We start from the raw sequence: 12,976 nt of genomic DNA, 5'->3' as shown, positions 1-12,976 counted from the left end.
TAAAGCATTTCAAATGAATGAATTTCTCCAGATTCTGGGTGTGTAGGGAGCAGTGAGCACTGCATAATAGGGACCTTTGAATCGGAACACGGATCGTGATAATGAAGAAAAGGAAAAAAAGAGGGGAGAACGGGAGATCAGACACAATCTGTCCTGTCATACGGAGATGTCCCCAAACATTATGTCTCTCATTCTCTCCTCATTGACGGGGCAGATTAAGGAACACTGGGGGTAGGGAGCGTAATGCATGCTGCCACGCTGCCTGGGCCTTGATAATAACACCAGTGCCAACTTCAACACCGGCATACTACGGGTGGATGGAGGGGGGCTAGAACATTGTGTTAGCTTTTCTCAACCACTTCTGCACAGGCTTGCAGTGGGAGGGAAAGAATGATAAGTGGGAGGAGAGCAAGAACAGAGAAACGTGTATATAGGAAAAGAAGATCTAGAGCGAAACGAGGAGACAAATAATGACATAAAATGACAAGAAAGCTAAAGGAAGATGAACATGAAAGAATGGTGGGAGCAAAAGTAGAAGGAGTCATAGAGGTTCGACAATTCTTGCCCATCGTGTCTTAGATGTATTATTAATGTGGAGGTTTAGTGAGAACTGTGAGTCAGGGACAAACTGGCAGTGTTCAATGACGTCAGATTGGATGAGGATGCTTCGCTGATCTAACAAGGGAATGAATACATGGATGTCCATAAGAGCAACTGACAGCCAACAACAGATGTGGCTCAAAAATCTGTGATTGGCAGGCCTCTCTTGTATATCTGTGGACTGTAACTGTATTGACAGAGTAGCTCCTTGACCCCTCTGTCTGTTGGATTATGCATTTTCTTGAATGGGAAGTGAGACCTGGCATTCATTTTGTTCCCTCTGGATGCATGGTGGAGTTCTAACAGGAATGCTGATATTTCCTGCTTGAAGATGGAACTGTTATGACAGACCTAAAGAGAATTTAGCATTTTGATGAGTCAGTTAAATGCAATGACCTTTTTGTTGAGTAGAACGTATCTGTAGGCTGGTAAAACCATCTTAAACTTGAGCTGTTTGGAGTAGCATTAGTTTCTTTGTTTTGAAATTCAGGATAACAAAATCAGCTAATTTAAAATGTTCATGCATTCAGGGCTATTCCTGGGCATTCAGCAAGTCCTTGAAAGGATATTGTCACATTTCATTATCAGTGTCTCACAACATGCTCCTATTTTTCATGGTCCTTGGTAATGGTTTTCAAAAGACAGCAGAGAGACAAGCACTTTTATCACAGCATGCCAGAGCTATAGTACAGTTTTTTTTTTTTTTTTCCTTCTTCATTGGTCTTACTAAAATCTTCACAAGTTTGTTCTCTATGTAGATGTTGTTTCCATTAGTCCTAAGGGAACTTAAAACTTGATCGTGTTAGGAATAGGGCTGTATGTGACCATTGGTTTAGAAATGGTTCATGAACTGTTCTGGTTCAGTCATCTCTCTGCTCTTTTTATTTTTCCAGTATACCCTTAATCCTCCCTAGGAAGAGAACATAAAAGCTCTGACATGTAGGAAATAGGTTGTATTATCATAGTACACTACTCATACTATTTCCATGGTATTCTGCATGTTTAGTGTGTATACTGGAGTAGACCATCCATTTCCAGTGTGACGTGCAAAGCAGTATAGCCTTTTTTAATTTGATAGACTGCCAAGAGTTTTACAAAACATATAAAATAAAATCAAATAATAAAATCAAATAAAATCTGGCAAGTTCTTATTTGATAGACTGCCAAAAGGGGCAAGTTCTTATTTAATAGACTGCCAAAAGTTTTACAAAAAAAAATAATTTGATAAGCATAAAGTGAAAACAATGCAGCTGTTTGAAATGTTAATCACTTCAGAAAACATATTCATTTAGAATTGAAAACGTAGGCAATAATCATTGTACACCGCACAGTATATAGTATCTACTTTTTACTATGAACCTATTGTGACGAGTCGGCTGCCTCCCCCCCTTTCTATCATCACCACCCCGTCCCGTATTCGCCGCCCTTCACCAGGCTCCCGACGGGAGTGGGTGTGCGAGAGAGGAGGGGCGCTGGATAGCCACGGCTGGCGGCGTGTGATGAGGCGCACCTGATGTGAATGGAGCCTCATCACCGCCGCTGTTTAAATGCCGAGCGCGCCTCTCCTCGGGAGACCGGTCTCTTCCCCGTGCGTGCACGCTGGTGTCCTCGTGGGTCCAGGAAGGGTGCGTCGAGGAGGAGGACTGCCGCACCCGTGAGACGGCTGACGGGCCAGGATGCTGGGCCGTCGAATCCCCCAGAAGCGCCGGGAACCCAGGTGTTGGAACAAGCCGCGCAAGAGACGCCGCCGCCATCGCTCCCGGTCCCGAGAGGGGAGCGCGTGTGGCCACCGGACTCCGCCCCTTCCCTGGACCCTTCCCTTCTGAACACTACCTTCCTGCACAAGCCCCGCAGCACAACGAGGACACCAGATTCCCCATTTATTTGGACACTTTTCCCCCTTTGGACACTTTATTTTACCTTTTATTGTTTAATAAATACCTCTCCGAGGCTTGACGCCACACCCACTGTGTCTGTCGTTTGCTCCTCCTGCCACAATATCCATAGTAAAACTATGACTGCACAAATACAATATCATTTAATGTGCATACACCTACTGTAAATGTACAATATCAAGTGATAATACAAGATTATAAAACCAGCTCCCTGATCTCAACTGTAAAAGACCCCCTCAGATGACATTGAGATTAAGAATTCAGAACAGATGAATATGTTTGACTCATTATCAAGCACGTCAAGATTACAAGCGCAGATTGAGTGGAACTAGAAAAGAGTTACATCAAGAAAGCAGTTGTCAAGAGTGGTGACAAGTACTAAGGAGCATGACAACATCAGGAGAATCTGACAGATGAGGTCACAAAGACAGGTGAAACACCGAGACAGGGGCATGTTCTGAGCTTATTTTAGGAAATGTCATATCATTTTGCTGTCGTGTATTGGCATTATGTGAGGGAAATTTTCAGAGAGGCTGATATTTAAATTAGTATTGATTAATCCAATTTAAAAAAAAAAAAAAGAATACAGGGTTTCAATCATTTTGATTTAATCTATAAATTTGAGGATGGTAAGATTGGTTTTGAAAGAAGTGTCATACTCAGCAAGGCTGCATTTATTTGACCAAAAATACAGTAAAACAGTAACAGTATTGTGACATATATTCCACTTTAAAATAACTATTTTCTAAACGAATATGTTTTTAGATGTAATTTGTTCCTGTGATGTCAAAGCTGAATTTTCAGCAGCCATTACTTTAGTCTTCAGGGTCACATGATCCTTCAGAAATCATTCTATAATGCTGATTTGGTGCTCAAGAATCATTTCTTGTTATTATCAATGTTGAAAACAGTTTAACAAAAACAAAACAACTGCCTTTAGATCATTTTACAAACATAATAAGGACAAGTTCCTATTTAATAGACTGTCAAAAGTTTTACAAAACTTTACTTGCATTTCTTCAGTTCTCAGTGTCACATGATCATTCAGAAATCAATCTAATACTGTAAAGGTCTCCTCACCGGCCTTCCAAAGAAGACCATTAGACAGCTGCAGCTCATCCAGAACGCTGCTGCCAGGATTCTGACTAGAGCCAGAAAATCTGAGCATGTCACGCCAGTCATCAGGTCCTTACACTGGCTTCCAGTTACATTTAGGATTGATTTTAAAGTACTTTTACTCATTTATAAATCACTCAATGGCCTAGGACCTAAATACATTGCAGATATGCTCACTGCATATAAACCTAACAGACCACTCAGATCATTAGGATTGAGTCAATTAGAAACACCAAGGGTTCACACAAAACAAGGGGAGTCCGCTTTTATCCATTATGCCAGCCAAAGTTGGAACCAGCTTCCAAAAGAGATCAGATGTGCTAAAACATTTTAAATCCAGACTAAAAACTCATCTATGTAGCTGTGCATTTATTGAATGAGCACTGTGCTACGTCCGAACTGATTGCACTGCATTGTATTTATAATCATTATTATTTCTAACTGTTCTAAATTCATTTTAAATCAATTTTTAAATCATTTCAAACATTTTTTAAATGTATGGTTTTATTGTTGTGGTTATTTTTATGATTATGTTGCTTCCTTTTATGTAAAGCACTTTGAATTACCATTGTGTATGAAATGTGCTATATAAATAAACTTGCTTTGCCTTGCCTAATATGCTAATTAAGTTCTCAAGAATCATTTCTTATTATTATCAAAGTGGAAACCATAATGCTTTTTTTTCTTTTTCTTTGATGAATAGAAAGAGCAAAAGCATTTCTTGGAAATGTAAATCACTTTAGATCAATTTAATGTGTCCTTGCTGAATAAAACTAGTTTATTTGCAATGAAAAGGCTAAATTTGAACGTTTCTCTTCAACTATTCTCTTAATCAAAAGCAGGCTGGATGCCTCACTAAAGTAAAGCTGACTGGCTTAAATAGTAACCTTGTGTAATAACTGGTTATCTATGCGAGACAAGAAATCTGCTCTTGTTGTGTAACTAATAAACCAATAACCTACTGATAAATGAACAAAGCATGTGTCACATCTTTCTTTCTTATCGTTCTGCTAAGAGCATCATAAATAAGCTGGTGAACTAGTCTTTGTCGATCCCATGCGGTCCTGCAGATTGTGTGACTTTGACACATTGATGTTCTTTAAGCCGCCCTCTCGTTCATGCACACTTTCTCTCTGCCTCGTTCTTTCTCACATGCTCTTTCTGTCTATCTTTCACCCCTCCCTCATATTCGTTCCCACCTACTCCCTCTACACCACATGTTGTGATGATGATGATGATGCATTGCCACTCGTTATGAATAAGCTTCTTGATTTCAGATGCATATCTTCGGCATATCTAAGAGTGAAACATTGACTCATTCATAGCTATAATGAATACAGTTTTTTTAACATAACACATGCTCTAAATGGGCAGCAATAGTTTTAGAAGTGAAAGAATAGTGCACTTCAAGTCAAGGGGGAATTTAGAAAGATAAAAGGGGGCTTGTGATTTTTCATACGTCGCTCTCTGTGACTAAAGCATGAGATATCAGCTGACATTACACAAATTACTCCAATGGCTGAATCATTGAAATGAGCAACGTGTTTTACAAATAACTGAACAAAGCTCTCAAATGAGTCAGTGCCAAAGAACAAATCATACACATCATTTGCATACGACCATGTTAAGATCTACAGCACAAAAGCCGTCGGCTGGATTAATGAACATTTCCACAAAGCCATCTTCTCAGATGTTTCACTCTGTCTCTTCCATCATTTGTATCATGAAAGAGCAGCATCACTGTATGGCTGGCTTATGGGGGAAGTCGTGACCTAATGGTTAGAGAGTCGGACTTGTAATCCGAAGGTTGCGGGTTTGAGTCTCCGGCCGGCAGGAATTGTAGGTGGGGGGAGTGAATGTCCAGCGCTCTCTCCACCCTCAATACCACGACTGAGGTGCCCTTGAGCAAGGCACCGAACCCCCAACTGCTCCCCGGGCGCTGCAGCATAAAATGGCTGCCCACTGCTCCGGGTGTATGTTCACGGTGTGTGTGTGTTCACTGCTGTGTGTGTGCACGTTGGATGGGTTAAATGAAGAGCACGAATTCCGAGTATGGGTCACCATACTTGGCTGAATGGCACTTCACTTCACTTATGAAGGTCTATGTTTCTCCAATGGGACAAACTTGATGACCAAGCAAACTGGGAGGAATATTTGTAGTTATAAATAGTCATAGCTGGGGGGCCGTTGGAGAGGAAATCCAGAAATCTGGATTGCTATACATGCCTTCTCCAGTCATGGAAAAAGGGCACATATTATGTGCCTTTCTTTCCCCTCGGTAGTAATGAGCAATAAAACAAATTTATTGCACTCTAAGTGAGGCTTTATTTCAAGCACATTTAAATTCCAGAGTTTAAACCCATCCAGCACATGAGTATATATTTTAAATGCAGAATTTAATGATTTAATTGAGAGTCTGGACAATTTGCCCTAAAATTAATTTACAAATAAGAATTTTATTTTATTTTTTTTACTCAAGGTCACGTTACAGTGACACTCTTTTCTTTCCATCTTTTCATTCTTTCTTTTTTTATAAATTTAACTTAAAAAAATATTCAATTATTTTTTAACAAATGAAATAACATTTACTGTACTAGAATTTGAGTTGTTTATGGGAATGTTAAGAACTCTTGAGAATTAGTTTATTCTGTTTGTTCATTGGAACTGATTGTGTTCTCTTTTTATGTTGTAGTGTCAGGATCCATTGTGGTGGTTTCCGCCTTTTTGTGAAGAATCACTCTCGAGATCTTGGGGTTTTGATACCAGAAGATAGGTCAATAAAGACGAGAAAACCCTGCAGAGTAATCCCCAGAATCTTTTTTTGCATTATCTTTTATACAGTTTTTTTTTCTCTAGGTGTTTTCAATACATTGTATACATGTTTTTCATGGGACCACGATGCAGTCAGGAGGCAGTCAGGAGGCCTTAATTTTATGTTCCGTGAAAATAAGGGCCACATTATATATTTTACCTAAAGGAAAAACAGGACACACAGCATCACCATATGTCTGCATGTTCCATTCATGCAGGCCTTAACACACAGGCAGATGCATAACCGTGATAGCAGGATGACTTGATACATAAATGACTATATTTGCATTGATTATACTCGAATAATTTATATTTAGATTAATAAAACTTCATCCAGAATCACTCCAGACCCTTTAGATTCCCAGCTCCATGTTGGTGCTTCTTCTCTTCAGTTTACCTCTCTCATTTTCTACAGGGTTCAGGTCAGAGGATTGGAATGGCCATAGCAGAAGCTTGGTTTTGTGCTCAGTGACCCATTTTTGTGTTGTTTTTGAGGTTTGTGTTTGGATTATTGTACGGTTGGAAGATCCAAACATGGTCCATTATACGACTGAATAGAAGAGTCAGTCACTTATTGATTTTTTATCTGTTGGTATTTGATAGAATCCATGATGTCATGTGTCTATACAAGATGTCCAGGACCTCCAGCAGAAATATAGGCCCACAACATAAATAATACAGCAGTATATTTCATTGTACACATGGGGTACTTTAAATCCTTGTGTTCACCAAACCCATCTTGAGTGTTTGCTGCTAAAAAGGTCATTTTTTTGTTTCATCTGACCATAGAAGCCAGTCCATTTTTCTTGAAACCCTCCCAAAGAACATGTGGTGATGTAGGTGCTGTTTGACAATATTTTTTAAGGTTTTCTGACCCCGAGACTCAACTATTTTCTGCAATTCTCCAGCTGTGGTCCTTGGAGAGTCTTTAGCCACTCAAACTCTCCTTCTCACCATGCATTAGGAAGATATAGACACACGTCCTATTCCAGGCAGTTTCGTAACATTTTCTGTTGATTGGAAATTCTTAATTATTGCCTTGATGGTGGAAATGGGAATTTTCACCGCTCTAGCTCTTTTCTTAAAGCTACTTCACTAATTTGTGAAGCTCAATTATCTTTTGCTGCACATCAGAAATATATTCTTTGTTTTTTCTCATTTGGTTTTCCCCATAATGGATGATTAAGGGAATTTGGGCTTTGTTTTCCCTCCTATTTATATAACTGTGAAACAGGAAGCCATGGCTGGATAATTTAATGTTCATAATCACCCTGGAGTGCTCAAAATTGTGAAAATGAATGGGGATATACTTCATAGATATTTTACTCATAAGAATTTCTAGGGGTGCCAATAATTGTGTCCAACGTGTATTTGAGGAAAACATTTGTTTCATAATGATATTTCCCCCCATTTTACATTTTTATTATCCAGGGATCGGTTAGATTTAGATTTTTTTAAAATAAAAGATCAAAAGGATTAACAATGCAGATTAATTTTCACAGCCTTCTTTGATCATATTTACCAAGGGTGCCGATATTTTTGGCCATGACTGTAAATAAGGTTTGTAGAGTTCAGATGCAAAAGCCTCTAATTGCCAATCTGAAATTTTCTTCTAAAATTTGTATTTTGCTTAGGCTCCTATGTTTATGTTCAATTATTTCACTGTAATGAAATAACCTATGCATTGCCATTAAAGTGAAATTACTGAACCTATATAGGCGCCTGATAAAAATGCTAATTTTAGAAGAAAATTTCAAACAGCACTTAGAGGCTTTTCCATCTGAACTCTTCATTTTATATTTGTGTCTGAAAGAATAATCAGTGATGATACAACATGTCAGTATAGATCCTTATGTATATCCTCTAACTTTCAGTTTTGAAAAGATAAATATGAAGACATTTACCAATTAGTCATGCACATGCACTAAATGTTCATTTACATTTTCCTCCAACGCATTTTATAGTGTTGTTTCTTACAAAGAGATAAAAGGTCCACTAGCAGTTTCATAAAGAGCAAGTGTACTCCAAAAAGACTGAGAGCAAGTCTACTTGTACTTCACATAGGTGGTCAACAACAATGTCTCTTAACTCAGCAAAAGCACCTTACAGGTTCTAGTGGTTTCGTTTTGCTGGCCTGTGGAGATTAAGACTAGCGCTGCTGTTCTACAAAGTCCAAACAATCGGCAGGTGTATGTTACTTCCCACACACCTGCATAACTACACTGCAGTAAACAAAAGGGGAAAGACACAAAGGAGTGTGGGCGTGTTTGTTGCTGGGAGGATTATTATGGTTGTTTGGCAAAGCACATGACAGATCCAAGATACAAATTAAGCTTTCATGTGGAATGACGCTCAACTAATTATTTTCCAATCTGCCGGTTGATGATCCCATTTGAAATGACCACAAGATATCATATCTGTTCCATCAAAGCTGTGATGTTGAAACAAATGCCTTTCCTTAGTTGCTGCCTTCTATTTGAAGCTAAACTTTTAACGGCGCAGTGGAAGTGACTGGCTAATTACATCAAAGTTGTTGCTGAGCTGCTATGAAAATGATTTCAACCCTCTTAGAGGTTTGTTACCTTTTGTATGCATTACAAAAGCATTAATCAACTGAAATGCACGGTCCAAAACACCTGATTCCACCTGTGTCACTCTAGATTAGCTGTTGCCTTTACAATCAGCACATAAAACCTCCTCGGAACAGTTTCCATCACATTTGTAAAAGTTGCTGTGACACCTTTCAATGGCACCTCTGCAATGTAATGTGTGGAAGCGGAGTTATTCTTGTCACAGGTTCTCACTACCGCTCTCACTCTCGGAGATTTGGCACTTTATTATCAATCATACACAGATACGATTCTGTTTTTCTCTGCACACCCCCCTTTGCCTTCTTGTTATCTGTCATGAATCTGGTCTATGAACTTCCATTCACTCACCACCAGAGAACACTCGCTCACCACATGGACTCTTGCACCACACTAACTGTTGCACGCCACCTCAGACTACAATTCCCATCATCCATTGCACTGACGACACAGAGCTGATTGCACTGATCACACACCCTACATAAACCATGGACTTCCTCTTCCTCTCTGCTGAGTATTGTATTGCATTTATCACTCCCCTAGTGTTAGCTGCCTTACCGAGCCATTCTGTGCTTTTCTGTTTAGTTCCAGTATTGTTCTGCATTTATAACTCTCCTAGTTCTAGCTGTGATACGGAACCCTCTTTGCTGTCATAGTCTTGCCTTGCCTTGTGTGTTTTCTAGTGTTTCGATTCTTGCCCGTGTTTCCAGGATTAACCCTTTGCCTTGCCATTCGGACTCTGTTTGCACCTCTCTTGGACCACTGCACGTTTACCTGGATTATCTCTCTGCCTCACCCTGTTGGATATTGTTCGCCGATCAAAGACCCATGCTTGTTCTAGGAATAATCTTGTGTCTTGCCCGTGCCATACCTGTTTGCTGTTTTTTGATGTTTATTAATAAAAGCTTGCACATGGATCCGCACGTCTCACGTCTCCTTCGCCCCGTTACATTATCTTATTCAAAACTAAAAACTGTTAACTTCTCCTAAACGACAAACTACTCATGGTTTCTATAATGTAGACTAATCATTAATGCTTTAATTATTTATGCATTTGTTTTCCTCAGAGCAATAGTGATCTCTTCTTATTCAATCCAGCAAATTCACCAGTTGCCAAAATATTATACCTTATTCCTTGTCTTTCAGAGCATACAAAAATGTATCATATGTTTATGTTCTGGGTCAAATTTATGTTTGTAGTAGAGCCATCTATACACATAAAATTGTCTAAACCTCTGCTTTTCCCTTTTAATTATACAAGAAGTTAAAATACATACATAGAATGCATACAATCTTCATCATTTTCACTCTTGAGTGTACCTGGCCATGTTAAATGACCTGATATACAAACAGTCATAGACAGGAAACCCAGCATATTTCTCAAACTTGCTTAAAGAAGTGCTGATTCAATTCTGAATTAAATTTTTTCAGGAAGTATTTCTGTAATATTTAAATGTCTATCCTTGTCAGATTGTTTTGACTTGGCACCAATGTTTGCTGAAACAATTTTGTCCATGCTTGGCATAATTTAGCAGATTTGTATTTATTTATTACATTTTTTTCTGACTAATGGACCTGCATATACTTTTTGGCATAACTGGACCTATCTTAGTTGTCAAACTTTAATTTGTTTTGAAAACTAGCATTTTAATTATCAGCTCTTGTATTGCTTAAATACATTATTGAAATGATCTTATTCAAACCTGTTGTCCACTGTCTCTTATGTTAACAGTAGGCCTAATTCCATCAGAGTATCATTCCTATGTGCTGCAAACTGTATTAATTGTCTACGTTACATGTTTTAGGTGTGTTGAAGTCAGTATAGGCAGTGGATGTCATTTAGGTGAACCAGACCCTATAAACAAAGGAATATTGAAAAAATCTATTTTAACCTGAAACATCCACCTGAGAGGAGCCTAGAAATTAATGACTCTATATTAAAAAAGTTGACCTCTTAACTTCCGTGCACTCCACACTAAAAAGGGTAACACCCTCTAGTGGCTTTTGAAAGCACTCATTTCAAATGTCATTAACGTCCTAATGAGTGACAGTACTTTTAAATGAGAAACGGACTGCAGGGAATAGGAGTGAAAATGGTGCCCGAATTTGACTCGCAAATTGAAAGAGAGTAGATAGACTACAGCTTATGCAGATATATCAGGAAAACCCCGCTTTATGCATAGCCTGCTATAATTCCACCTCAACATATATGCAGTAATGAATAATTTGCTCAGTATAATTTTTAAGAGGACAACAGAGGGCGCTGTGTGGCGACATTTGGCGCAGTGTGATTATGGACAGCAGTGCTTCCTTCTGCAGGCAGCAGCTCTCCGGTCCAGTCACTGCGCGCCGGGGCTACAGTCAGCTCAGCCCTCTCAGTCACACTTTAGATGGGCAAAACCCGCACACATATCCCCTGAAACCCGCCCCTCTATAGCTGTAGGGGGAAATGTACAGTTAGAAATACCTGCCCCGAATAAGTGTTTATGGATTCAGTGCATTGCTAGATAAATTTGTTACAGCACCAAATGGGAACGCGAAGGGTACTAACTAAAATAAGTGTATAAATCGTAGCTGTGCGCTGTGAATTTGATGGTCTCCATCAGAGTTCTGGTCACGGAGAGTTATCGCACTCTCTCTCTCACTCCTTCATACCGGTGAGTCAACCGAGCGTCGCTGTCCGTGGTGCCTTTTCTGCGCAAAATGCCCATAACAGATGGAGAGGAATTGGTGTTAAGTAGTAGAAGAGCTCATCGCGTACATACTCGTGATGAAGAAAAAATCTCACCACAAACGACCACACACATTTATATTCTAACAGACCGGGAAGCCACAAGGGGCACCGAAACCGAGATCAATTGGGATGCACGGAGTGGGATAATGAATAGAGTACGGTTGGGATGCGTGGAGCAAGAAGGAGTGCAAACAGAAATATTTATTTTATTTATTTTTACAGTCCTACAGAATAATGTTATATCGATTACAACAGTCGAATTATGGATTTAAAGGTGAATATACTGTAACATATGGTGACATTATTATGCTGACACGTTGCGTTTATTAAAATAACAGTCTACAAATCCCAGTTAAAATGTGACAGTGTAAAACACATTCTTAAAAGTACAAGAATATATGTTTTCCCAAAGTTAGACTTAATACAAAATGTGCTAAATAGACGCATATGCTTATAGATACTTGTTTGAATATGATGTACCCATAGCAACAATTCCGTTACGCTCAGTATCGCGCAGTGCATCGACAAAACATTAGTATAGCCATTATTTAGCACTTTACTATATATTTGTACAGCGTAAACATCTTTGAAACATCTTTATGATACTTGACTAACCAGTTTTGATTTGTGCGACGCCAGCCTCATCAGAAATGCAATCCCCTTTAAAAAAGTCAAATCCCTTTTGGAAAGCATTTGGTTTTTCGCACACTGAACCTCCAGTCTCCAAATGCTCATTTCTGGATAGTACATTATTTATACACTATTTTTGCGAACCAACAAGAAGAGAACCCTCCTCAAACAGTAAAACTAAGCGATCAAGTTGAGCTTTGGCTCACAGGGAGCGCAGCGCGTAGGGGGTGGAGAGAGAGAGAGTGAGGGAGCGAGAGAGAGAGACTCGCGCGCAGAGTGCGGCAGATACACACGCGCTTCTGCTGCAGGTGAGAGGCGCGCGCTGGACAGAGGGACCGTCCTCGCGCTGGAATTTTAATATCTCATTCCTAGCATCTTTGCCAGGATTATAACTCCGTTGTTGTTCAGTTTTGCATTTTGCCTTAACGCTGAACGGCACAGTGGCACTGCGGAGATTTTTTTTTTTCGTTCTCTGGTGCAAGTGAGAACTATTAGACGCTGAGTGGACTGGAGAAATTTTGTGCGCGCGGACACGGCACACGGATAGGACAGATCATTTGCGGCTTATATCCGTAGCACAAGAAGTTCTGATATTTCAGTTC

The sequence above is a fragment of the Barbus barbus genome (assembly GCF_936440315.1).
Source record: "Barbus barbus genome assembly, chromosome: 1".
NCBI lineage: Eukaryota > Metazoa > Chordata > Actinopteri > Cypriniformes > Cyprinidae > Barbus > Barbus barbus.
This window is presented reverse-complemented; position numbering follows the sequence as displayed.